General features: G+C 37.2%; 1 protein-coding gene across 4 annotated transcripts in view; it reads left to right on the top strand.

Moving 5' to 3' along the window:
* Positions 1–26,506, top strand: part of ADD3 (adducin 3) — a 124,844-nt gene that overhangs the window by 61,988 nt on the left and 36,350 nt on the right. Inside the window, exon 1 of one of the 4 annotated variants that reach the window (XM_068548524.1) lies at positions 6,629–6,800. The exons of the other annotated variants lie outside the window; for them this stretch is intronic. The gene's annotated coding sequence lies outside the window, so the exon portion shown is untranslated. Of the gene's footprint in view, positions 1–6,628; positions 6,801–26,506 lie in introns of those variants that run through there. 4 annotated transcript variants of the gene reach the window in all.

The raw sequence follows: 26,506 nt of genomic DNA on the forward strand, positions 1-26,506 counted from the left end.
CCACTTGGAGTTTGGCAACCTTCAGATACAATATAAGCTCACTAGTTCGGTTAATTTTTGTCTTAAATTGGGATCATGCCTAATCTTAGACCCAGTGTTTTACTGAATTTCAGCCTCAGCTCCATTAGACTTAACTCGCCAATCATTGTATGTTATGTTGAATACATTTCTTTTTAATCCAGAAAAAAAGACCTGTTTTGAACATTAACCAAGTCTGAGTTATCCCCAACCTTTTCTATAATATGACTTTTTTATAATTGCTTCCTCTTTAAAGCCTGTATTACCTCTTTTGACAGATAACCATCTATCTAATATTAAATAGGCAAAGGACATTGTTCATTTACCATCCATAATATTTTTTGAACTTGCCCTGTGCTAGGTCCTGAGGGACCCTGCCTTGCAGGTTCCCACAGCACATGTGAGAGCTATATCCGTGAACAGCCAATTGTGAGTCAGTGTAATGAGTGCTATGTTGGAGGTAAGCCAGAGGGCTGTGGGACTTGAGGCTTTAAACTTCAAGGTGGAGGCTTCTAGGAAGCTTTCCTTCATAAATCCATCTTTGCAAGGGAGGCAAAACCAGGGTATTCCTAAAGGAGAAACTACAGAATGTAGCCAGAGATGCCTGCAGACAAGAGTTCATTTCACCAACTTGGCGAGGCTCTCATTATCTTCTGAAGCATGAACACCATGGTCAGCATTTTTATCAAGGAGTTATCCATGTTGTATTATCACTTCTGAGAACAATTAGTTTGGGGAAAAAAAGCCATGCCGAGAGTAAGAGCTACTCTTTCTCACTCCTGCATGTTCTCGGGCCATCTCTGGCTTACGTTTCATAACTCCGGGCGGCGAACTGTTCTGTGAAAATAACTCCTACGTAGAAGTCACACACCTCTTATCACCTCAGCTTTGGTTTGTTTTTTGTCTAGGCCTTTTTTTCTGCCATTGAGTTTTGCTCCCTCTGTTGAATCTCTTGCACTGTTTGGTTACCCCTCAACTGTTTGGGTCTTCTTTAATGCAGAGCCTCCCCACGCTGTGTGTAAAATAGGCCTAATATGAAAATGACTTGTAATGAAACATCACTACTCTGCTTTTTATCTCCATTGCCACTAGTTGTGTGACCTTATTTGCTTAACCTCCTTGAGTCTCAGTATTCTCATCTATAAAAGGAGCATAATAGTACTGCCTGATAGGGTTGTCGTGGGTGGTGCATGGGATAAGTATATAAAGCACACAGCACACTGAATTGTTCCAGTGGCACTTCAGCTGCTTAGTGGCAGTCACTTCTTTGAGAACACAAGAGTTTACACACAGTTGGCTTTTATTTTTTTATTTTATTTTATTCATTCATTCATTCATTCATTCATTCATTTTGGGCTGCCTTGGGTCTTCGTTGCTGTACGCAGGCTTTCTCTAGTTGCGGCTATTGGGGGCTTCTCATTGCGGTGGCTTCTATTGTTGCGGAGTATGGGCTCTAGGCATGCACAGGCTTCAGTAGTTGCGGCTCTCAGGCTTTAGAGCGCAGGCTCAGTAGTTGTGGCACATGGGCTTAGTTGCTCCGCGGCATGTGGGATCTTCCCGGACCAGGGCTCGAACCCGTGTCCCCTGCATTGGCAGGCGGATTCTTAACCACTGCGCCACCAGGGAAGTCCACAGTTGGCTTTTAATCTTTTCTAAATTTCATGCCTTTTAATATGCCCTGTGATCATCTCCCTGCCCCCCATTTTTCTGGCACTTTGCTTTCCTTTTTTGGTGAGTGTTCAGACTTAGTTGTTTTGCTACTTTGACCGTAACCGAATACGGATTTACCGAGGCATATCCATTCAGCAGATACTTACGGATGGTTTCAGTGTGCTAAGCTCTGTGCTAGGCTTTGGGATACAGAGGCGCTCCCATTCAAGTAGGGGAAACACATGGAAGCAGCCTGCTGGGATGAGGAGTTCTGTAATGCTGTGATTTAAAGCATTATGGAAACACAGATGAAGGAGCTTTAAATTTGTTCTGAGTAAATCAGGAAAGTAGGTTAGATTTTAACTGGACCGTCTCATTTGGTGGATAAAAGGAAGATCTGTCCAGGCAAAGGGAGCTGTTTATGCAAAGACAGGTAAGGATATAAGGTACATATAGTCACTATGAAGTCAAAAGTCTGTGCTTCTCTCCCCCCACCACTCCAGTTCTGTCATAAAGGCAAACAGAAAAGGAGTAGCCTTTGTTTTTTTTTTAGATGTGAAAAACGGCTTGCCTCAGTGCTGTTATTTTCTTTGCATATATATGCAAAATGAGAGCAAATGTCGGGGTAGCACAAGGATTTAGAAGCAATATGTGAAAGTGCATATTCTTGAACTGTGCTTCGTATTGTCAATCTTCCCTCCACTTCCTGTGTTTCCTTCCTTTGATCACTTACAATATGCCGGGCACTTTACAAATGTTATCTCTTTTAATCCATAAAACTTTATGAATTAAAATTTTCCTCGTTTTGCAGATGAGAAAACTGAGACTCAAAGGAGTTTAAAAAAAACAAAACCAAAAAACTTGTTTAAGATGTATAGCCTGTAAGTGGTTGAGCTCTTCCTCTGAACCAGCATTATCTCCAAAGTTTGTTCTCTTCACCCTAAAATGAAGTGTAGAGCTGCTGCCTAAGAGCCTTAGACTAGGTCCACCCAATAAATTACTGAGTAGTTGGATGACTGGTACAGGCAGCCAAAACTTTGTAAGTTTTGTTTCCTTCACCTAAGAAATTGAGTAATTGGAGCAGATGAGTCTACACTTCCTTTTAACTTTATGATTTCTTCTTTGGCTCCTTCCATCTATTTGGTTCATATCTGATCATTTTGTTCAGCCAAGTATAAGTTATGTGACGTAGTGGAGAATGTTCTGATGCACAGGTTGCGAAGGCATGACTACTTGGAGTTGTTTAACATCACTTTTAAAATCAAAATAGTGATTGCCTCTGGGAATGTGGGAGAAGGGGATTGCCTGGGAAGAGGCATGAGAGAACTTTTCTGGGGTGAAGGTAATGTTCTATATCTTGACAGGAGTTGGGGTTATACAAGTGTACACTTAGATTTCTGTATTTCATTGTATGTACATTTTACATCAAAAGAAAAAAGCGATAAGCAAATACTGAACTCTAGGTAATGATATGTATGCTGAAGTATTTGGGGGAAGTATACTAATGCTTGTAATTTACTTTAAATGCAAGAAAGGTGAGATAGATTAATGGATGGTAAGATGAATGGGTAGTTGAAGAGATACGTGATAAAATAAGTATAGTACAGTGTTACTGATAGAATCTAGCTAGTGCATACATGGTGCTTACTGTAAAATTCTTTCAAATTTGCTGTATATGTAAAATTTTTAAGAATAAAATAGTAAATCCATATATATTAGTATTAAATATTATCATAATAAATCATTGAGGGAAAAAAATCACTTTAAATATGAGCTGACAATTTCATATCGCCAGCCTCCTCTCCTGAATGGTCTTTGTTAATGCTACCCAAGGCTCTAGTTAGACTATCATGAGTTTAAGTGACCTGATTTCAACAGCTCAGAGAGACCTTTTCTTTCCTCAGCCAACCTTGTAGGTGGGGAAGTTCCTTCCCTTAGACATTTCAAACTAGTCTGTGTCCCACAGAGCTGAAGTTTGCCAAGCAAAGCTCGTCTCTGTGGCTGAGTCACTAATAGTTATACCATATTTCTATAAGTTAGTGTCACCATCAGCCAAAGGTTAAACTTTTCTTCTCCTCCCCTTTCCTACCCCAGATATATCCTCGATCAGATGGTGTTTGTTAAGGAAAAAACCCTTTTTTGGTTTTGTGCTTTGTTTTCAGTCTACCACTTGTTTGAGATGCCTTCTATTTCTTTAACAAATCACACTTCGTGCTTTCACAGCACTTTAGTTGGAGACAGCTTCTCATTGTGCTGGTTTGAGTTCTGGCACTTGAGAGCATCTTCATTCTGAAGATTACAGAATGTCTCTCTCATACTTGGAGCAGAGAGCTTTTCTTCTTTTCACTGGTTAAGCCCTATCCCCTAGTGGTGCCCAAATTGAGTGTGCCATCCAAGTTGTGCTTGAAAATATACTGGCATTAGGAGTACGTGAACTCTTGTGCAGCAAAAGGGGAGAGGGGAGGTGCTTAGAACAATGAATTCAATCATGGGATACCTAGTGTCATATAAAAAAAAAAACAACAGTAAAATAGCTTAAATATGTTTTGAATTATTTTGTTCTAAAAATGTCATCTTTTTCTTTTCTCTAACTTTCAGGACAATAATTAACCACAAGTCATTTTACATACTGAAAACACAAGTTATTTGACTCACTGTATATTTGAAAATACAATGTAACAAAACGACATTTTACAAGACTTACGTGAAACAGACATTTTGAGATAAAATTGGAGTTGGAGTGCAGGGAGAGAAGGGGAGGGGATAGAATACTCCTTGAGTTGCACATGAGTCTCTGGCACTCAGTAGAGAGTATTTTTATTTAAAACCCACAAAACTGAATGGGAGAGGAAAGGAGAAATTTGATTACTTGACTGTTACACTAGAAGATTGGATCTGTAAATTTACCTGAATCCCTGAAACGGGCAGGTATTTGTAGGTGCCAAATAATGTCAGAACTAACCAAGAAAAACTTGCTTTTCTGCATGACTGGTGAAAGCATTGGTTCCCAACAACTTTCACGTTTATAAGGATTTTGTTTTGAGGACTAACTACACATTGGGCAAGCAGCTGTGTAGTCCAGAAAGTATTGGCTGGATTTAGTGTACTAGGGGCATGTGGATTCCGAGCAGTGTCACACCTTGTCTATGCCAATAAATCAGAGTGTCTGTTCTTGATACTAAATCTGATGTCATTGGCAGATTTTCCTCCTTATTGGTAGGGTGATATTCAGACAGGATAATTTTTTTGTGTGTATTCTCCTCTCTCTGTGATTGAGGTGTTTTTATGGTTTCTTTTTCTTTTCTTTCTTTCTTTCTTTTTTTTTTTTAAGCTATGAAATAATACTGGCAAGTCCCAAGAAAACTAGATCTGGATTTCATTTTGTCTCTTCAACTCTGTGTGATCTTGTGCACATTCCTGACATGTTACAAACAGCTTGTGTCTCTGAATATGCAGTATCAATTTTCAGTGGTGAAAGCCCCAAAAGGAAACAGACTGATTCTTCCATGCACAAACAGCTGGGCAGTTGTGGATGGAATTAATTGCTGATATGTATTGGCTGTGTTTTTCTTCTCTTGTCATTTCCTTTGCAGCTGTGAAAGTGAAGTTTGACTTGAAAACAGACATTTCCAGCAGTGCAAATCCAGAAAGTATCAAGATGGGATTCTTCAAATGTAATATCCAACTGCTACCTTTGAGTTGTTCAGTTTGGGGGTTAGGTGGGGAAGAGCAAGGGATGGCAGCAGGCAGTTCATAATTATATATATGGATGAAAAAAATAATTATATCAGGCACTTGGACTATGAAAGGAGGATTTTGGAACGGGTTAACTTATCATGGCAAGAGTGACCTCATAATCCAACAACAGACAAAATCAGTCAGCACCTACCCGCAGGATGCTGAAAGAGGGTGTTCTAGGCCATCTCTCAAAATATTGAAATATTCAATACTCCAGACTGATTTATTGTTCCAGTGTGAGGGAGTAGCAGTTGGAGAGGGTAATGTGACAACATGTATCATTAAAAATATTTTCCTGGTCTTCTCCCAAAGCTTTTTCCATTGTTTGTTTTAAATTCTATGTAAATGATTATATAGCTTATTTTTTACATGCTTGGGTATTCTACTGAGAAACCTATTTTTTTATTTCATGGGTTATAGGAGTTCAGTTAAAAGTAACTGTTGGTGCGTCTCTGAACGTGCGTACAGAAAGTAGTATTGATTAAAATCATTTTGAACAATAATCGGATGTTTAATAATAGTTTCAATAACTGAAATTTTAAACGCCATTAAAGATTTTTAGACAGTACGTATACATCCTCCTGAATATCTTATTTGGAAATAAATCAGAAAAAAATTAAAAATCAAAACTTATGGAATTATTTGCAAAAGTGGGTGATTGCGAATTTTTTAAAGCATAGTATACATATTAATGATTTTCATCAAAATGATTTCCCCTTTTATGTGTTTATTTCAGTATTAAAGCATCAGTCAAATCCCTTATTTTTGAAGGCAATTCTTGCTAATTAGTTGATAAGAAAATGCTTTTATTGTTTCTGTATTGCCAGGAGAACTAGAGCATTGGTAGAGAAGGATAGGTAATGCTTGATAATGTTCAGGTCCCCTGTCTTGGCCACCTAGGCCAAAGTCAAGTTCTAGAGCAGTGTTGCTGACACCTTGAGATATGCAGAAGCTGCTGTTGCTAAACTTAGCAGTTGGCATGGTTGGACTTCCTTTACAGTAGTCCACTTCCACCTAACATTCTGTTGGCTGAGCTGCGTGATCTACCTTGCATTTTATCTTTACTTTCCTCACGAAAAAGAAATGTCTATATTTCATTCCATGGCAGGAAAGCTGAACTTTCCCCCCCATTTCTATGAAGAGGGTTTAACCCAATTAATTTTGACTCTGAGGCACTGAAAAACGTTGTGGCAACATTAACGTGCCGTTTGCTCTCACTGAAGTCGGCCTGGGTGTGTTGTTTCCCCCAGAGTGGGCTCCACCCCTGCTCTAACCGCACCGTGTGGATATCTCACTGTTTAAAACAAAGTTCATTTTTAGGGCAGCATTGCATCAGAATTGCCACACAAAAACCAGCTTAAGATATGTGCGGCAGCTTCCATTCTTCTTAATAAGTAAGTACAAAATTGTCTATTGTAATACCGATAGCTCACAGCTTAGGGGGAAGCATAGATAAGATAGATGGTTAATTTTGTGCCAGCTGCTAGCAACGTGCAATATTCTTCTTGGGGAGGAGCCTGTGGCTTTATCACTCACTTAAATTTTTTCCTGTTAGTTCGCTTTTTACCCCCCTTGAACTGTTTACTGAATTGTTCTTAATTGTTTGGGGGATGACATTGACTGTTTAAGGAAAATACTGGTAGTCTCTCAGATGTGCTAGTTATTTAAGATAAAAATGCTTAAAAATATTGCACTGAATTTATTGGACTCATTAATAGCATAATCTGGCAATACTGTATTTCGAGACATCGTGGCATGAACTCTGTGTGTAAGAGTGGGTTCATTGAATTAAAAAAAGGCAGCATCTAAAGAGCCTTTATTTCTGTCATAATGATGCTTTGTCCTCCTGCTGTTGGATATTTGTCAGAGGAGTTGGGGAAGGCTGCAGCCCAAAGTTCTGCTCTGTGCCTTGTCTGTGCCTCTGTTCTTTCTAGAGTTTGTGACGTGAACGGTAAGTTGAACTATAGGAGATTGATTGTTATTCAGTGAGGTCCAGGAGATTGATTGTTATTCAGTGAGGTCCACATTCAGCAATATTTCTTTGCAAATGGGGTCTAACCTTTCTTCTCGCATATTGGAGTTCTCTTTGTAGTTGGGTTTTAAATGCCTGTGAAGTGTTTAATTACGCACTGATCAAAGTGGGCACGTTGGGAGAGAGGTTGTGCTTTGTGATGTCTGTACTGTTGTCTTCCTCTCTTGCGTGTTCATTGTGTCCCCTTGTGGGGCAAACACACCCATTCAGTACAAGCAAGTTGAATCATTTGCCTTAGTTGAAATCTAAAGCTGCGGGTTGAAAACGGCAGATTTCTGTAAAGCTTGCAGGGGTGGCATTGTGTCATCCTTTCTGGACTTAAACTTCCTAGGATTTCCTTGCTAGGATTTCCTTGCTTCAGCTTCTTCTTGGCTGAATTACTACTCTTTGGTAGTAGTAATGTGTTTAGCTATTTTCTAACATCACAAGGATGTAAGAATAAAGTAAAAGCCTGATATCATAGAAAAAAGCACTAGGCTGGGAATTAAGAGGCACCAAGGCATCTGTCATTCTTACAAATGACATGAAAACTAAAGCTTTGCTTCAAATAAATTGTATATATCAGAAATTTTGGAAATTTACTGTTTAATATCTGAGCAGTAGAATTAGTATATAAGTGATGTCCTCAACAAGAAAATAAATTTTCAAGCAGGAACTAGGTGAACCTCTTGCCACAGGTGTCGTGTAGACATTTATTAAACATTGCCTGTTATACTCAGTGTACAATTATTAGTTGTATAGCCTTGGGTAAGTGGCTTTCAATCTTTTTTTTTTTTTTAATATATTTTGCATCACGACTCAATACATGTACCACATACACACCACTTAATCTCTAAAATAAATTTCTCTTAACAGTGCAAAACACACACTGCTATATTTTCTGTTCTGATTTATTTTTTAAAAATGTGTTTCAATCCACTGAGCTAGATGACCTCTACTGTCCCTTTGAACTCTAGGAGAATATAGTTACTCCTAGACTTTTATAGTTGCTCCAGAGCAAAGCTTGCCAACTAGTTTGCTGTTAAATACTGAAATTAGAAGATTTTCTAGATAGATTTTTATTTGGAAATTTTGTAGAAAGTCAATAGCTAATATCTAATAATACTCTATCTTATTTTTTTCTTGTAATAATTATGTAATATAGAGAAAATGGAGTGGGTTTTTTTTTTACTTAGCCCTATTATATAGCTGCCCCCAAACCCCCTCCTCTTTACTCCAGTATGCTATACAAATTTTATTTATGCACACTGTATTAGTGAAAACTAACGTGACATGAAAAGGGTTAGGAAGTCTTTTCTAGAGAAATAAACTGTGTATCACGTAGATTAGATACAGAGTATCAAATTACCCTTGATAGACCCCATCTTTGTCTTCCTCAGAGTTTTCCCAGGGCTCTAGAGAAGTTCCCTTCTCTGCTTTAATGTACTTCTAAAAAGTATTAATTTTATAACTTAAAAAATGCACATGGTAAAAAGATGAAACAATATAAAGGGCATATGACAAAACGGCTCTTTCTTACCCTAATCTTTGAACGCTGTGCTCCAGTGGGGAGCTTCTTCTCTATTTTTCCAGAAAATTTCTGTGAATATGAGTGGATTTTAAAAATCCAAATAAAATTATACTACACACACCATTATGTATCTGCCTCATTCTTTTTAATGGTTGTATGGTACTTCAGTGTATGGATGGGTATACTATATTTAATCATTCATCTTTTGATAGGTATCTGGATTATTTCCAAGTTGTTCCCTTTCTCCCCATCAGATATACTTAGGCTATCAGCCTTCTCTCCTACCTCCATTTTGGGACAGAACCCAGAACCTAGGTGCTATTGGAAAGGGGTGATAGTGCTGTGTGGAAATGGAAAAACCCCTCACCAACTTAACTTCCTCTGGCTAGAACACCAAAAGTAGGCCCCACTGTCCCAGCCATTCATGAGTGGGTAAGACTGCCCTAGGAGTCATTTTTCAGCAGATTAATGAAATAACATTGGGTTCAAAGTCTGGTAACTGGAGTGTGAGGTTGTGAGCCTGTCACTTAACCCCCTTGATCCTCAGTTTTACCATCTATTGAGTATAAAATGAAAGATTGGAATAGATGAGTTTTAATGTCCCTTCCAGCTGTAATAGTTACATAGTATTTTTTTTTTAATATTGACTTAAGGTGTATAACCCAAATTGTATGAATTTTCTGTTATTTAAATTAAAAACATCTTTTGTGTATATTGTGTGGTCTGTAATTTGTTTGACCTGCCATATGGCCTAAGCTATTTGAAAGTTTAAGAATGTGGAAAAAAAAAAGAGAGAGAGAGAGAGAGAGACGTTGAATAGTATACTATATTTTACATAAACTCTCCTTTTCTAAAAAATTACTTTCAAAAGTATAAAATCCATTCCAGAAGTAAAAGCAAATCTTTTTATCAAGCTTGAATACTTGAGGAGAAGATTCTGAGGTGATGTTTGTTTTTAAAATGGATCTTTGTAATTTTCAATGAATCCAGCCATTCAGAGTTAATCCTGAGGGCTTTGAAACTTGGCTTCAGTCCCCTTGTTTAAATTGTTTTCACATTCTAGCCCTCTAATCCATCTCTCTGTTTCACTGAATGCTAAAATTGATGTTGCTTGACATAGCTAAAGTTTTCTGACTTGGTGCTGAGGAAGCAGCCTTAGAGGTGAACTGTGCACTACCATCCTGCCAGCAAAGTTATCAAGTTACACAGCAAAGTTATAAAGTAACCGAAGCAGGAATTTTTGCTGCATCACATGTAGGATGTTTAACATTACCTGTTTCGCAATTTTATTCTTCTAATTCCATCAAACGACAGCTGTCCTGAAAGCAAAATGGAATAAGAATTCATCGTTTGATTTATATAATTACAACAGGAAGATAAAAAGACATTTTCTTGGCCTGGAGGTAGGGGAGTCTGTGTGTTTTCATGCTGGTGACACCCTAGCTTCTTAGCAGAAGGCTTGACATACCTTGAATAAGTATACTTCCCTAAAACCCGAGAGATTATTTGTTATCCAAATAATGCTAGAATTCTGTGTCAATTTTCATATCAATTGTTTGACATAGTTCAGTTTAGCAAAATGTGTTGAGAACCTTCTAGGAGGCAAGCACTGCATTAAAAGGTGGGAGAACCTAGATGACAGAGACAGTCTCACTGGAATGTACCAAAATGACAACTGTTCTTAGTTCTTCTAATGTTGGAGTGTTCCAATATCCACTGGTAAGTGGAACTGGGCAGAGAAAGTTCTCCAAGTTTGAGTCTGTGAAAATAGATGGAAAAAAAGTACATTTTCAGTATTTAAAAAGGGGGACTAATGTCTTGTTAGGGCAGTGTCAGTTACTCTTCTGTGTCTGGATCTGCTAGTGACATCAGTTTCTCACTAATCAAATTCTAAATGAAATAAGCACATTTGTGATGTGTGGATTAATTGAGCCCCAATTTTTGCCTACCGTTGCAATTATTGTACCTTGTATGTTATGATGGCTTAAACAATTGCTTGTATGAAACTAACTTTGAAAATGGTCACACTGTGTCTTTATGACACATCCCAGTATCTTCTTTGTCATGTTACCTTATCCATTGTGGCATTTACGACTAAGGAAATTCTCCAGAGTCAGAAATATGCAGGATACTGCTGCCTACAGGATGTTGAACAAACTTTGTCTAAAACATTTGAAACCATTTTAGAAAAACAGTCCTATGATAGCAGAATCAGTCAAATAGACTGTAGTTTGAGCTGAAGCAGAAAGCCTTTTTAAACAAGAGAGAAGAAAAAGTCTAATCATTACTCTGGTCTGTTATGTATGCAATCTCAGAAGGGACTGCTTTTTCTCCTTTAGAGCCCCGCTTTTGGCTAGGGTCCTGTGACACACAGTGGGAATTCACTTCCTATCAGGAAACGCTGTTTTTCAATGTATTATCTTGTTGAGACAACCACAGTGGACAATAGGCTATTAATGTATTAGAACAACAAGTGTCATAACTAAGCCAATATTTGCTTTGTTTTGAGTGTTGCCCTAAAAAAAAAAAAGAAAGAAAAAAAAAAAAACTTTGGCCGAGCTTCAGAATACATTTGATCATCAGTAACTGCTGGGTACAAAAGCCATGACAGTTAAAAAGAACAAAGAAAAAAGTGCTTTAATAGTGGTGATGAACTTTTGCAGGTTTACTCTATTCACTTCCTATCCACAGAGAGACAAGAATAATTTAAATGATTTCAAATACAACTTTTGGGTATGAAAAAGTGTGCACTTAAAAGCCTGTTTTGAATTTTGGAAGCCACACCAAGAAACTGGTATAAAGAAGAAAAGCCTCCAACTCAAGTTCTCTTACAAAATACCAAACCTTCTTGTGAGATATATCACATTCGGTTTTGGATATTTATATTTAAAATAATTTGATAATACTGCTTACTTGAGGACTGACAGCTTTTTAAAAGCTGTTACTTTCATAATGATTAAGAAGAAAACTCTATTCAGGGGGTGGTTAGTTAATATCAAGTCACTATTATTGATATAATTATGTGATAAGACTACAATAAAATTTCAGATTTGGAAGGTAAGCCCAGAGGTCATCTATTTCAAACCACCTCATTTTATACATTGTGAAACTCAGACCTTACCTCTTCATTGAAATCTTCCCTTACTATCTTAATCCATAATTCTGTTTATCAGCAATCCTCAGCAACTCTTGGATATCTTACATTTATCTTTCATTTGGCATTTGTCATAAACTGGTTTTTATGATCAGTTTTCTTTCCATGAGGTCAATAGAGAATTTTAGTAGAGAATTTTAGTTCTCAATAGTTAAAACTGGGAAGTCTTTAAGGGCAGAACCTAGATCTGTGCTTTATATCTCTTTATACTCTTTACCTAACAGCTGTATTAGTGTTTACTGATTGACTGAATAAGTAGTTTTTTGGTTATTTTAAGATGACATTTTGTAGCACCATTTGTATCTGGTCTCAGAACACAGCACTAGGTATAGATTTTTTTTTAATTGCTCTTTTTATACCTTCATACTTTTTCGTGATTACTTTTTCATTACCTCAACCATCTTGGGTAGCTGGCCATTCTGATCAAACCATGATTAGCCCACTTTTCAAGAGTTGCTCTAGATTCTCTGCCCTAGTTTACTCTAAGACTAGAGAATGGGATATTATGAGTCAATAGCCCTACTCACCTCACTCAGTTTAATAAACCCTTATTGAGTATAACTGTTAGTAGACAGTGAAGAAAGGAAAAAGATGTTGGCCTAGTTACTGGGGCAGAAAGACATACTCAAATAATTCAAAAGCAACCACAGACTATGACAAAGTGCTTTGGGAACACTAAGGAGGCGGGGGGGCGCTAATTCTGATAGAGGAGATTGGGAAGCCATCGTGGAAGGAGTTGATTTTTGAACACACCACAAAGTGTGGAAGATTTGAATGGATGGAGGTGAGCAGGGAAAACAGTCCAAGTGTGTAAGAAATAAGGTGAGCAAAGCATTAGTTAGAGAAATGGCTTTTGTTTGGGAGGGTCATCATTTTCCTCTAAGTCTGTGGGGTATATTTAAAGCCTTTTCCATGCTATTTTCAGAGCCTGAATTTTAAAAAACCCCAGCCTGATTAAGATGGGACTCCAGGATGCTTAAAACACAAACAAACAAACAAACAAACTTGGGAATGACTAAGAAAATGGTGTGTTTGGAAAATTATGGTAGGGGGCTTTGTGCTTCTCAGTTGTAACCATGAACCTGAAGGATTGTAGTATCCATAGTACCTTTTAGATGTGTAAAATAATACTTCACCACTCTATAGAACCCTTCCTTGACAATAGATATAAAAAGTAGACACAAAATATTTACCAAACTCTGGAGAGCTACTTAAGTTACTAAGCTCCATGAAGATTGCTTTTTATTTTGACAGTAAACTACTTGATGTAGGCTTTAAGTCCAGCTAAATAGGCACTGTAGAACTAAGCTGTGAGTCTAGTCTTTGTGAGCCTCAGAGAAACAAGAATCCTGCTCCAGGCCTGAATTTAAAATATAGCAAGCAATTTAAGTGGACCATTCAGGCATGTGTGAGTGAGCACAAAAAGCTGAGTCATAAAATTTACTCTATCTAGTGAATTACCATGAAAGCTTAAAAGAGAAGTGTTCTCATTATTTTAAAATGGTATAAATGACTCAATTCTTATGAAAGCACACATCAAGAAAATTTGTTTTGTGTGTTTTTAACCCTGAATGCATACCTACAAACCCCTTAAGATCAAGAAACCGGTGCTTGAGGCGTTAGGTGATTTTCCTTTTTCATGAAAGTTAACATTTTATTTAACATACAGTAGCTTTTGAAATTAGTTTATTGCCAAAACCTTTAGTTAAAGGAATTTTTAAAATGTAGTTCATATTTAAATCTTTTCTTACATTGATAGATCATATGATCTACATTCTGTGTATCATATGCTGCTCTAGATAATATGAAAAATCTTGAGTAAGATAAATTGAGGGACTTGGGCAAGTCAGATTCTCTCCTGGGACCTGTTTCTTCATATGGAGAAATGAGGGTAGTACTAGATGTAATAATACCTTATATACTATTAAGCTCTAACCCCTTTAAATTCTAGAGATGCTATTCCTCTTTGGGCTGTAATTAGATAATATTAAGGAAGGCAGTATTTATTTCTTGGAAGAGTTGTTATATGGACTTATAAATGTTTTGTGTCTCTGTTATTCTTACAAAGGTATTTTTCAGCCTGCTGTTTTTGATAAACTTTCCTCCATAAGTTAAACGATGAGTTATTTTAATGCTTTCTCTTTTCCCGTCAATTGGACAGTTAGCCTTTTTAGGTCTTCTTTCAGATTTTCTTTTACTTTTTATTAAGACCAGTTTCCAGCTGTGGCTTAGAGGCTTGGGTGGTTGTCTCTTTATCTTCCCATCATCTTCAGTCTCCTCAATGTTCATGTCAGAAAAGAATCTCGATCTCGTTTCTCTTATATGAATTGTCATAAAATATCAAAATGTCTGCACACATTTTCAGGATTCTTGTTCATATTGACTAGGCCTACTTTGCAAGGCTAAGTCTTATTTTATACCAGGTCAGAGCCTAGACCTCTTTAAATGAATTGACAAACCTATATGGCAGTAAATGTCCAACACAGTTCTAGATGAAATAATGGGGCATATGTAATCTAGATAGTAGGATCCAGAGGACTCCCCTCACCTCTTTCTAAAGCTCACAATTATAGTTGTAATTTAGATTACACTTTGTAGAGGATGAAATTTGATGAATGACCAGGGGATTTTACGTATTTATTATTGATTTAATCATCAAATTCCTGAGTGTCACACCCTGTACTTCTTGCTTTTACATTCAGGTAAACTTCATCGTAAGAAAATACAGCCTATGAAAACATATATCTTGTCAAAGAGTTCACATTAGAGGTGGGGACTTAGATTTGGGGCTGGGTAGGGGAGGAGTTGGAAACATTTACCAGAGGATCTTAACAGGTATAAATTTGAAATGACTCAAAATTTGAAAACATCATTGGAGTTTAGGGATAGGATAGGGTAGTAGAAGGTAGAGAAGCAATATAGTGTAGTGGTTAAGAACACAGGTTCTGGAGCCCATCTACTTGAATTTATATCATAGCTGCACACATATTGGTATGTGACCTTGTACACGTAACTTCTGTATGCTGTTTCTTTGTCTGTAAAATGAGTATGGTAATAGCACCTACCTGTCTAAAGTTATTATGAGGATTAAATGAGTTAAAACATGCTGCCTTCTTAAAACAATGTTAGGTAATAGTAGATGCTCAGGAAATGTTGACTACTGGCCATTAACCCTCTCTCCCCATAAAAACATATTTTCATCAAAAATTGTGTTTTTAAAAATTCTGGTGTAATTTGTTTAATAGAAAAACACGAAAGCTAAATTACTAAGAAGGATGGTGTCAGTAACAGAGTCGGAGTGGCTGAATGCCTGACAAAGATTTGGTATCCAGGCAGACCCTTGAGGACAGGGCAGATTCCTAGCAACAGGCAGTAGGAAAAAGCCCAGGTGTATGGACTGTCAGGGAGGTTGGACAGTAGGTTTCAAACCCTGACCTGTAGGCAGTGCATAGGAACAGGGTGTTTTGGCAAAGGGTGGCAATTGGTAGAAGCCTAAATGGGGAATTAATACCAGGGAAGTTTGCCTGGCATCAGAAATCCTCTACTGTAAGCCAGGGTGTGAGCCATCAGGTTACCTTAGGGAACGGTAGAAACTGATAGAAGGGTCTAAGACTGAGACCTGGGAAAGAGGGTTCAGGCATAGATCTTCAATTTTGAAAGTATTTGGAGTTACCTGATAGAAAAACAAGAAAGGGATTTAGGCTGCTTTAGAGTGAGTGGAGTGGCTAAGAGATTAACAGAGTTTGATTATTAACAATCTGATAAAAGTATGGCTAAGGTGAAAGTCAATCATCAGAGTGGGAGCAGCAGCAGCAAGACTAACTTGATGCTGAGCTGCTACACTAGTTTCTTAAGGTTTCTCATAATCCTGGGGGCCCAGAGCCTGGCATGATGCTGAATCTGCAGGTTAGGGTTTAGTGGTCCCTAATGTGGGGAGAAGGGCAGAAATGCAGCTTGTATGTACACATGGCAAGAAACCTGATAAACAGAGTGAGTGGCTTTTTAAATCCACTCTTGCTTAATGAAAAGACATTCCATCAGACTGGAATATTTTAAAATTTGATAACTGCTTTAAGTGTTTCAGCTATGATAGAACCAGTAGAGCCCACTGCATCTTTTCTTTGTGGTTGATATTCATTGTGAATCTTCATGGAGTTTTACAAAGAAATTTCTGTTCAGAATCTGATATGACAAGAACATTCATATCATCTTGCTTCAGATTTTCTTGGAAACATTGTTTCTTGATCTAACATGGTAATAGTTTGTAAAAGCCATACCATTGTGGAAGACATCTATGTTGCGTTGCCCTTACGTATATCAAATGGTATATCAAACGTCATTCGGGAGGCTTCCCTGGTGGCGCAGTGGTTAAGAATCCGCCTGCCAATGCAGGGGACACAGGTTCGAGCCCTGGTCCGGGAGGATCCCACATGCCACGGAGCAACTAAGCCCGTGCGCCACAGCTACTGAGCCTGTGCTCTAGAGCCCGCGAGCCACAACTACTGACGTCCGCCGCCGGCTTAGAGCCTGTGCTCGGGAACAAGATAAGCCACTGCAATGAGAAGCCCGTGCACCGCAACAAAGAGTAGCCCCCGCTCACTGCAACTAGAGAAAGCCCGCGCACAGCAACGAAGACCCAATGCAGCCAAAAATAAATAAATTTTTTTTTTAATGTCATTCGGGTTGCTATTTTGATTTCTGTTATTCCTAAAGAGCTGACTTTGATTTTGCAAAGGTGTGCTATCTGTCTACACTGTTGTGATGGTGAAATGCCTCCTAAAATAGGTATTATTAAGATAGAAATTCCATTGGAACAGTATGTATATTAGTTTCCTAGGGCTACCATAACAAAGTACCACAAAATGAGTGACTGAAGACAACAGAAGTTTATTCTCGTACAGTTCTTGAGTCCAGAAGTCCAAAATTAGGGTGTCAGCAGGGTTGGTTTCTTTTGGCTGCTCTGAGGAAAATCTGTTTTGTGTCTCTCTCCCAGCTTCTGGTAGTTGCTGGCAATCACTGGTGTTCCTAGGCTTGTGGCTGCATCAGGTCGGTCTGTGCCTCCGTCCATCATCACATGGCTTTTTCCCTTGTGTGTCTCTGTATCCACATCTCTCTTACTTTTCTCTTATAAAGACACTAGTCATCAGATTTAGGGCCTACCGTAATCCAATATGACCTCATCTTAATTTAATTACAAATTAAGACCCTATTTTCTTTTTTTAAAAAATATATTTATTTATTTTTGGCTGCGTTGGGTCTTCGTTGCTGCGCGCAGGCTTTACTCTAGTTGTGGCGAGCTGGGGCTACTTTTCGTTGCAGTGCGTGGACTTCGCATTGCGGTGGCTTCTCTTGTTGCAGAGCACAGACCCCAGGCACGTGGGCTTCAGTAGTTGTGGCTCATGGGCTCTAGAGCGCAGCCTCAGTAGTTGTGGCGCATGGGCTTAGTTGCTCCGCAGCATGTGGGATCTTCCCGGACCAGGGCTCGAACCCGTGTCCCCTGCATTGGCAGGCAGATTCTTAACCGCTGCGCTGCCAGGGAAGTCCCAAGACCCTATTTTCAAATAAGGTCATATTCTGAGGTAATGATATGAATTTTAGGGGACACTGTTCAACCCAGTACAGGATGTAATATCAAACTTTAGATTTAAAGGATAATTCATTTGAAAAAGCTAGTTCCACAAAAATAGTTTTTTTATTATAAAAACAGATTTTCAAGGTTGATAAACATCTCTTTGCATGGACTTCCACTTAAAACTGTTATCAGAGTTCTAAATGGTGGGTTATGGCCAGTATTTTTGGAAATAATTTCCAAGTACTATTACCTATGCTTAATAAATTGCATTTTCATGACTCAGTATTAGACTTTCCATAGAAAGAAAACAGATGAGGTTGTGATGATCTTGAAATCCTCCTTACCAGCCAAATCTAGAGGTAGGAACTCCTTCAAATGACTTCTTTGCAGTAACAATGTACTGAGTTACCTACAGCTTTTGGATTGACTTTTGCAGCTGTATTTTGTAAGTTATAATCATGAAAGCCAGAAGTCTTTAGTTGGGATACCTGATAGTAGATCAAAATGAACTCTTGGAACTTACTAATACCTTGTGTTCTTTAAGATTTTTTTGTATATTTTCCTCCAATTTTTAAAATAAGGAACTTTGCCTCATATTTTTTGTGCCAGCCTCCCTTCTGTCCCTCACTGGTCACAACAATCACGTTAGGAATGGACCATTAGAAGTACCATCCACTATAACAAATCAGTTTTCTAGACCAGCCTTTTGGGTGAATGTTTTGTTTTGCAAACTCAACTCATTTTTAATAATGAGCTTTTGTAGGATCATTTGCATTTCTTCAGAATGAAGAACTAGAATTTCTTGAGTTCAGAAATTTCGAAAAATAGGTATATGTAAGATTGGAATTTGAGGGAACTAAGTTTTCTATATTACTTGTATTCTGATACTCACTTTGGAAAATGTTTCCTGAGGTTTCAGAGTAGAAATGCAGTAATAGGTAAGAGTGATTTTTCCTCAAACATTGCTCTCAAGAAAATGTCAAAAGCAATGGCTTTAAATTTTTCAAGCTCAGTGCTGCACATGTAATTTTGTTTTTTAAAAAAAAGCTTTTTTCCAGGACTACTAAATAGTAAAGAGCCAAAGATTTAAGGTATCTCCAGAAATTGAGAGCAATGAATCTTTCTTTAAAAATCATAATCTCCACTGATTCCACTTTTTTAAACCTCTCATTTATCATGAGCTGTCAAGTTCTGGATAGTTTCCTGGATCTCAATTTAAAAATTTTCACTGATACCAGGGGACATAATAACAGAAACTAAATGTCTTAGAGGCACATCTGAGTAATCAATCCACTGGTCTCTGTCAACTTTCTCTTAGGGAAAAAAAAAAACAAACCCACCTTTTGGTTTTTTCCCAACCATTTCCAATACACTCCATGTTGAAGACAAATGATGACTGAGGGAATATATACAGAACGTTCATCATGTTTTGTAGAAAGGAGGGTAAAGGCACTGAGGCCATGTGTTTTTGGATTCTGCAAGATACTTGAGAGACTGCCTCTCTCTACGGTTGATTGTTTTACTCATCATTTTATAAGATATATATAGATATATAATCAGTCTTATATTTGCTTTTCCAAATGATTCACGTTGGGAACAATTTGAGCTAAGTCTAAAAATTGATAGAGTTTAGGCTTCAAGAAAATACACTTCTTCTGAACTTTTTGTACATGTTTTCAAGTTTATAACTCTGCCCCTCGCATGGCCATTACAACTGGTAAATTTGACCTATTTATAATGAAAATTTTTTTCAAGTTACCGGTGAACATTATTTCCAGTCCTACCAATGTCTAAGCAAGTGACTGACTCTCTTCTCCCCAGCCCCTACTCTTCACATACAGAAGTCCAGCTCTCTGTTGCTTGCAACAGGTAATGTTGATCAATAAAATATTCTTCATCAACTACTGATATCTTAGTGAGAAAGAAGTTAGATTCATTTTCTGCTTTATCCAGCAGTGAATGCCTATGGTCTTTGGATCACCCTGCTCAGTGTGACCTAGCAAGCACCTACTTAAACAACGTGTATTACGGTTATACAGAACTACTACTATGTTCCAATTATACAAGCACAGGATGTATTTTTCATGTTTGCTAAAGTAGTTTATGTTAATTAGCAGTATAGCTTTTATTATTAAAACAGTTTGAGACCAAAATACTCTCATAGCTGTGCCCTCCAGTTGATGCTTTTCTTATATCTGTTTTTTTTAATAAATGCTGAGCCAGCTACCAACTTCCATTAAAAGTACAAGACCCTTAGAAACATAAAGGGTTGCTGTTACTGTTATTAGTTTGTTTTATTATTGTTGGCATTTTTTCCTTGACATTGTCAGATTTTTTTTTAATTGAAGTATAGTTGATTTACAATATTATATTAATTTCAGGTGTAGAACATAGTGATTCCCTATTTTTACAGATTATACTCCATTAAAAGTTATTACAAGATAATGGCTATAATTCCCTGTGCTGTACAATATATCCTTGTTGTTTATTTTATACATAGCAGTTTATATCTCTTAATCCCATTCCCCTAATTTGCTCCTCTCCTCTTCCCTCTCCCCTTTGGTAAGCACTAGTTTGTTTTCTGTATCTGAGTCTGTTTCTGTTTTGCATATACATTTGTATTTTTTTGGATTCCACATATAAGTGATATCACACAATATTTGTCTTTCTCTGTCTGACTTATTTCACTAAGCATAATATTCTCTAGGTCCATCCACATTGCTGCGAATGGCAGAATTTCATTTTTTCTTATGGCTGAGTAATATTTCATTGTATATATATATATATATATATATATACACCACATCTTCTTTATTCATTTGTCTGTTGCTGGGCACTTGGGTTGCTTCCATATCATGGCTATTATAAATAGTGCTGCTATGAACATTGGGGTGCATGTGTCTTTTCAAGTTAGTGTTTTCATTTTTCTGGATATATACCCAGGAGTGGAATTGCTGGATCACATGGTATTCTACTTTTTTTTTTTTTTTTTTTTGGCTGCATTGGGTCTTCATTGCTGCACGCGGGCTTTCTCTAGTTGTGGCAAGCGGGGGCTACTCTTCGTTGCGGTGCGTGGGCTTCTCAATGTGGTGGCTTCTCTTGTTGCGGAGTACGGCGCTTGGGCTTCAGTGGTTGTGGCTCATGGGCTCCAGAGCACAGGCTCAGTAGTTGTGGCGCCCGGGCTTAGTTGCTCCGCGGCATGTGGGATCCTCCCGGACCAGGGCTCAAACCCGTGTCCCCTGCATTGGCAGGCGGACTCTCAACCACTGCACCACCAGGGAAGCCCTGTTATTCTACTTTTAGTTTTTTGAGTTAAGTTGCATTTTTGACTCAGGCCCAGATTAATGGTATCTTTTGCTAATCAACTATAGATTCATTTTTTCCTAGACTTTTGTATTGAAGCTTAGAGTTTATAGTTTTATTTTAAAGATATACTCAGCAGAAGTCATTTCAGAAGAGCAAAAAAAGTATTCAGAAATTTAAGGACCATTTGGATCAATTTTAGGATTCTGGCAATAGACCACAGAGAGTTAAATTTTCACATTTATACCAGTTTGGTAACCATACAAGATTTTTTTATTTTACTACTTTGATAATATTTACCATTTCTGTTTTGGTGCTGAATATTGTGATCCTATAATATATTTTCAGGTGCCCCAGTAAAGAAAGACAGTAATTAAGTTTGTAATAACCGTGTATACTTCTAGGAAATAACAGTCCTTTGAGCCGTTCCATCTTTTTTGGTCAACTCTTCCACACCTAATTAAGATCTATAACCGTGAATAATTCCTTGTTTGGTGAAGAATATTTGGTAGTCTGAGGCAAATTATTAAATCTCAGTTTTTTAAATCTATACAGTGGAATTATTGCCAACATAAACTTTTTCCGAGGGTTGATTTGTTTCATTATAAATAGTTAAAGGCCCTCAACTCTTTCAAAATGATGCTAAATTAACTTTAGAGATAAAAATGTGAACTTGAACATAATTTACTGTTACCCAGGGCACAGTCAATGTCATTCTGATAACTTCTAATTAAGACATAGCAGTCATCTGCTAGGTTAACAGTTACAACTTCCAACATACTGATCATTGCCCATGTGGTGGTGTTTTCAGATGAGCTTGAACCAGTTTAAGGGCCCTTACCCTGCATGTATTTAGTTCCTCTTTGTTTGGAACTCAAAATTTTATGGAATGTCTCATGATATTTTATGATACTACTCATCTTTGCCTACTTCATTAAGCTTCTTGGTCTGCCCATGTCCTAATACTCCTTGTCCTTATGTATCTTACTTATCTGGTTTGCTAAGTACTGATAGAAAACAAGGCCAATTATGAGGAGGCAATATTGTGTGGCATAAAGAGCTAGGAGAACTTAGATCACCCTGATGATGTTAGGTGTATGATATTGGGCATGTCTCTGTATGAAGACCTCTTTCATTAGTTATCTAACCTAGAAAACGAGAGATTTGGACTGGTTGTTCTCTTAATTTTTGCTTCAAAGCCTTCAAAGAATTTAAGTGAAAAGACAGATCCTTCATTTACTGGTAATATGTTAGTAGATACTTCTTAATCATTAAAAATCTAGTTACTTAAAGAAAGTGTATTCCTTGGGTATTTAAGTCATGCAAACCACCACTATACAACTACCTCATTTGTACATCTACTTTTCTGTGCATGCTAGACAGACAGACAATCATAACATTAAATCCATTTAGAAGCACTAGGATTTTTAGGCTTTCCTTATAGTCTATTCTTCTTAGTCAATACTATTTATAAATTACCTGCATAAACTGTGTGTGGTGGGCCTTGTTTTTTTCTTATATTTCATTTGAGGGTAAATTATGGCCATGGGGCAGTCTGTGAATGATATGGTAATACTAATAAATGTCATTATTATGATTTTATAGCAATATCTGATACTTGAGCTTTAGAAAAATTGTAGCTTTAGAAAAATTATTCAGCACCTCTGATTATAGTTTCCTCTCATCAGTGAAATGTGTTCCTTGAATCTAGTCTGAAAAGTTCCAAGAGAGCTCTCATAGAATCAGTAGCCATTATAGCAATGAGATCCTAGTGCTTTGTGGGGTAATTAAATCTTCTTCCATTTGGGCACTTAGAAAGTGCCATCTGTATTACTCAGTGCCACTCAATGCCTTTTTTTCTTTTTTCATTTTTCTTGACTTTTACCTACTTCTGTTCAATTTTCCATATCTATCAATTTCTATGTCAGCTGTATATAAAATTTTGGCTAGCAGTTGAAAGTAGTTCATGTATTTTGCAGTTTAAAATGAATAAAATTTCAGTGGTCGATCTGACGTGGCTTGTCATAGTTTATGCAGAGTCCAAGTTGTTTTCTAGAACTTTAAATACCTTCACAGTTTTATAGTAACTTTCATCAAGAAAAACTAAATAAACTAGCATTTGTTGTTGTTTTTAACCAAATATGCTGCTTTGAAGTCTTGGCATATCTTTGATTATTGTTTTAAATACCAAACAATGGGCCTGGTACTTGAAAGTACAGCCATCTTTTTGCTTATGTTCTAGAGAAAGCTGTTAAAACTACCAAGAATTTCAAGTTTGGAAAGACTTTTTATAAGTAATAACTTTTCATAGGGTTGTTTTTACCATTCCCAGTCTAGAAGTAACACAAACAAGGTTGTTTTGGAAGGAGCTGTGATATAGTAAAATAATTCAATTCAGCTGCTGCTGTGGAGTATTCTGCTGTTGTGGGGACTACAAACATAAGCAAAGAGGTCTTGAAAATTGAACTAGAAGTAGATATGAGTCAAGAAAAATGAAGAAAAAAAAAAAAAAAACCTGACATTGGGTAGTACGGATGGTACTTTCTAAGTGCCCAGATGGAGGAAAATCTAGTTATCCCACAAAGCACTAGGATCTTATTGCTATAATCTGCCATAAATATTAAAAAAAAAAAAAATCAAGGAATCATTTCTTAGTACCTTCCATCCCTCTCGCACATATTCATTCCCCCCATCTCTCTCTCTCTCTCTCTCTCTCTCACACACACACACACATATGTACACACACATGCACACACACATTCTTCTTTTCCTTTCTATTTCCCATCTGATCATGACTTAGAATTCCTAGGGCAGTGTTTTTCAAACTGTAGATTACAACAGCTTATTAATAGATCATAAATCAATTTGATGAGCATTTTTTTTAAAAAAGGAAGAGATTAAAGTAGAAAATACCAGAATATACTACATAGTAAGGGAAACTATCATGTCCTGAATTTGTTTCAGTTATACATCTCATGTATTTGTATGTGATTACAATATAAAATGTATTTCTTATTGTGGATTACCATTTTTAAAAAGTTCAAAAGCCATCATTCTAAAGTGTTTTATCTAATTTTGTCTTCAACCTAATGTTCTTTAAACATACATATTGGATAGTTACTGCATAAATATTTGGATAAGATTTTTAAAGCTAGAATTTTGTTTATGCTTGATATCTTGTTTCGAATCTGCATGGCCAGAGGAAAACCCATAGTATTAACAAGTTTTATAACATTATTTTTTTTAAAAATCTGTCTTCTGCATCATTTTCAATTCAGAGAACATTGTTGAAAGACTAATTTTTTTCCCCTAATGGAGTTCATACTTGTTTGCACTGGTGTTTATATTGTTCGGAAGTAGTAGAAAGCATGACTGTGTATATGTGGTATTAAAAAATAGGGTTGGTTAATTTTAAAGAGAAGGAGCCCTAGAACTGAGTTGTTCCAAATATCACCTGGAAGCAGGAATATTTATGCTTAGAATTAGTTGTTCAGGGTTAAGAGAAACTAGAATCTACCACTTACTTCCCTTAAAACATCTTTCCTTAGGGGGCAGTAGTGAAGATGCCTGACTCCCTTCTAAGCCATGGCAATTCTGGTACTTTTTCTTCTGGGGCCTGAGTAAAACCTTTTCAACCCCTCAGTGCCACCGAATAGCTGGAATTGGCATTTGAAAAGAAACTACTAGTTACCCCTGCCTGGGTCTGAGTTGTGATTAAGTCCATGAGCTTTAGAGATCAACAGACTAGATTTAAATCCCTGGTCCACCACTTGCTAGCTCTTGGACCTGAAACAAGTTACTTCTCAGTGACTTTATTTCCTCATCAGTAAAATGGAGATAATAACACCTACCTCATAGGATTATGAGGAGCAAATGAGCTAATGTATTTGAATTCCAGTGGCTAGCACATAGTAAGAGCTCAGTAACTGACAGTTGTTTTTAAATGCTGTGATGACCCATCACTAAAGTAAGGAATACCTAGTTATTGTTGGAAAATCTCTAGCTGTTATGAATACCGAGCTATATCAAGGTCCCTTATCTGCCTCATTACGGCACTAGATCAGGGGATACCAGTAGGACCATAGGATGTTAGAACTAGGAAAATCTGAAGGGTCTTTTGAGATAGCCCTTTTATTTTACAGTTAATCTTGGGAACTTTATGATGTAATTGCTTACTTACTTCTTCGTATTCCTCACTAGACTGCAAACCTCAGGAAGAACTGTGTCTTATTTGCTATTTTTATCTCCACATAGTAGGACCTTGGCACGTAGTAGATGCTCAGACACTTACTGATTGAATGTGCCATGGCTACTCTAAAGTCACACAGTACTTGGTGGACGTGCAAAGACTTGAGTCCTGGTCTCTTTGTCCTCAGTCCAGTACTCTGCACCACTCTACTTTCTTCTTGACAGGATTACATACAAGGAAATTTTTAGAATATAATTAGAAGATTTTTAGTCTGATAATCAGCTAAGGCTCCTAGAACATTTTAACTATTTTCAACTAAGTGAAAATTTCTGATAGAAAACAATCATATTTAAATTGATCTGACCACAGCAAGATTTTTTAAAGTTCCTTTACAAAGCCAACAGTTGAGTTAATGTTTCCCCTTGCTGTGTCCCTTGGCTTATAAAGCCTAGTACTGAAATCTGAACAGTATCTGTTAAATGCTTTTTTACAGTATTTTATTTTGTCTCCCGGGGGCTTCTTATTCTAACTGTCCTTGACTTGTGTAAACTGCTATGTAAGCAGATGTTAAGTTCCAAAGTTGCTCTAGACTAATCATCATGAGAAGTATTTTGCAGTGACCAGTTGATGCTAATAGAATGTATGCATTTTTATTCAGATGCAATTTAGTTGTATTGATGGAACTGCTTTTAAAATACATTCTGGTACAAAAGATATCTAAAAATAACTACAATATAAGCTTTATTCTGCTGTAGAGTTGATCACATTCTTATGGAATGGACTTTTTTTAAATTAAACTTTTAAAGTTTGAGATAATTGTAGATTTGCATGCAATTATAAGAATTAATACAGAGAGATCCTGCACCCTTCATCCACTTTCCCCCAATGGTAACATCTTGTAAAACCGTAGTGTAATTTCACAGTCAGGATATTGACATTGTGGTAATCCACTGGTCTTATTCAGATTTTCCCAGTTTTGCTTGTAAGTCACTTGTATGTGTGTATGTTTGTGTGTTTAGTTCTGTGTATGTTCATGTATCCACTACCATAGTCAAGACATAGAAGAATTCCATCACCACAAGGATAACCATACCTCCTTTTTTTTTTTTTTTAACTTTTGGGTTTTATTTATTTATTTATTTATTTATTTATGACTGTGTTGGGTCTTAGTTTCTGTGCGAGGGCTTTCTCTAGTTGTGGCAAGCGGGGGCCACTCTTCATCGCGGTGCGCGGGCCTCTCACTATCGCGGCCTCTCTTGTTGCGGAGCACAGGCTCCAGACGCGCAGGCTCAGTAATTGTGGCTCACGGGCCTAGTTGCTTCGCGGCATGTGGGATCTTC

Source organism: Eschrichtius robustus, chromosome 7 (genome assembly GCF_028021215.1).
Source record: "Eschrichtius robustus isolate mEscRob2 chromosome 7, mEscRob2.pri, whole genome shotgun sequence".
NCBI classification, from domain to species: domain Eukaryota; kingdom Metazoa; phylum Chordata; class Mammalia; order Artiodactyla; family Eschrichtiidae; genus Eschrichtius; species Eschrichtius robustus.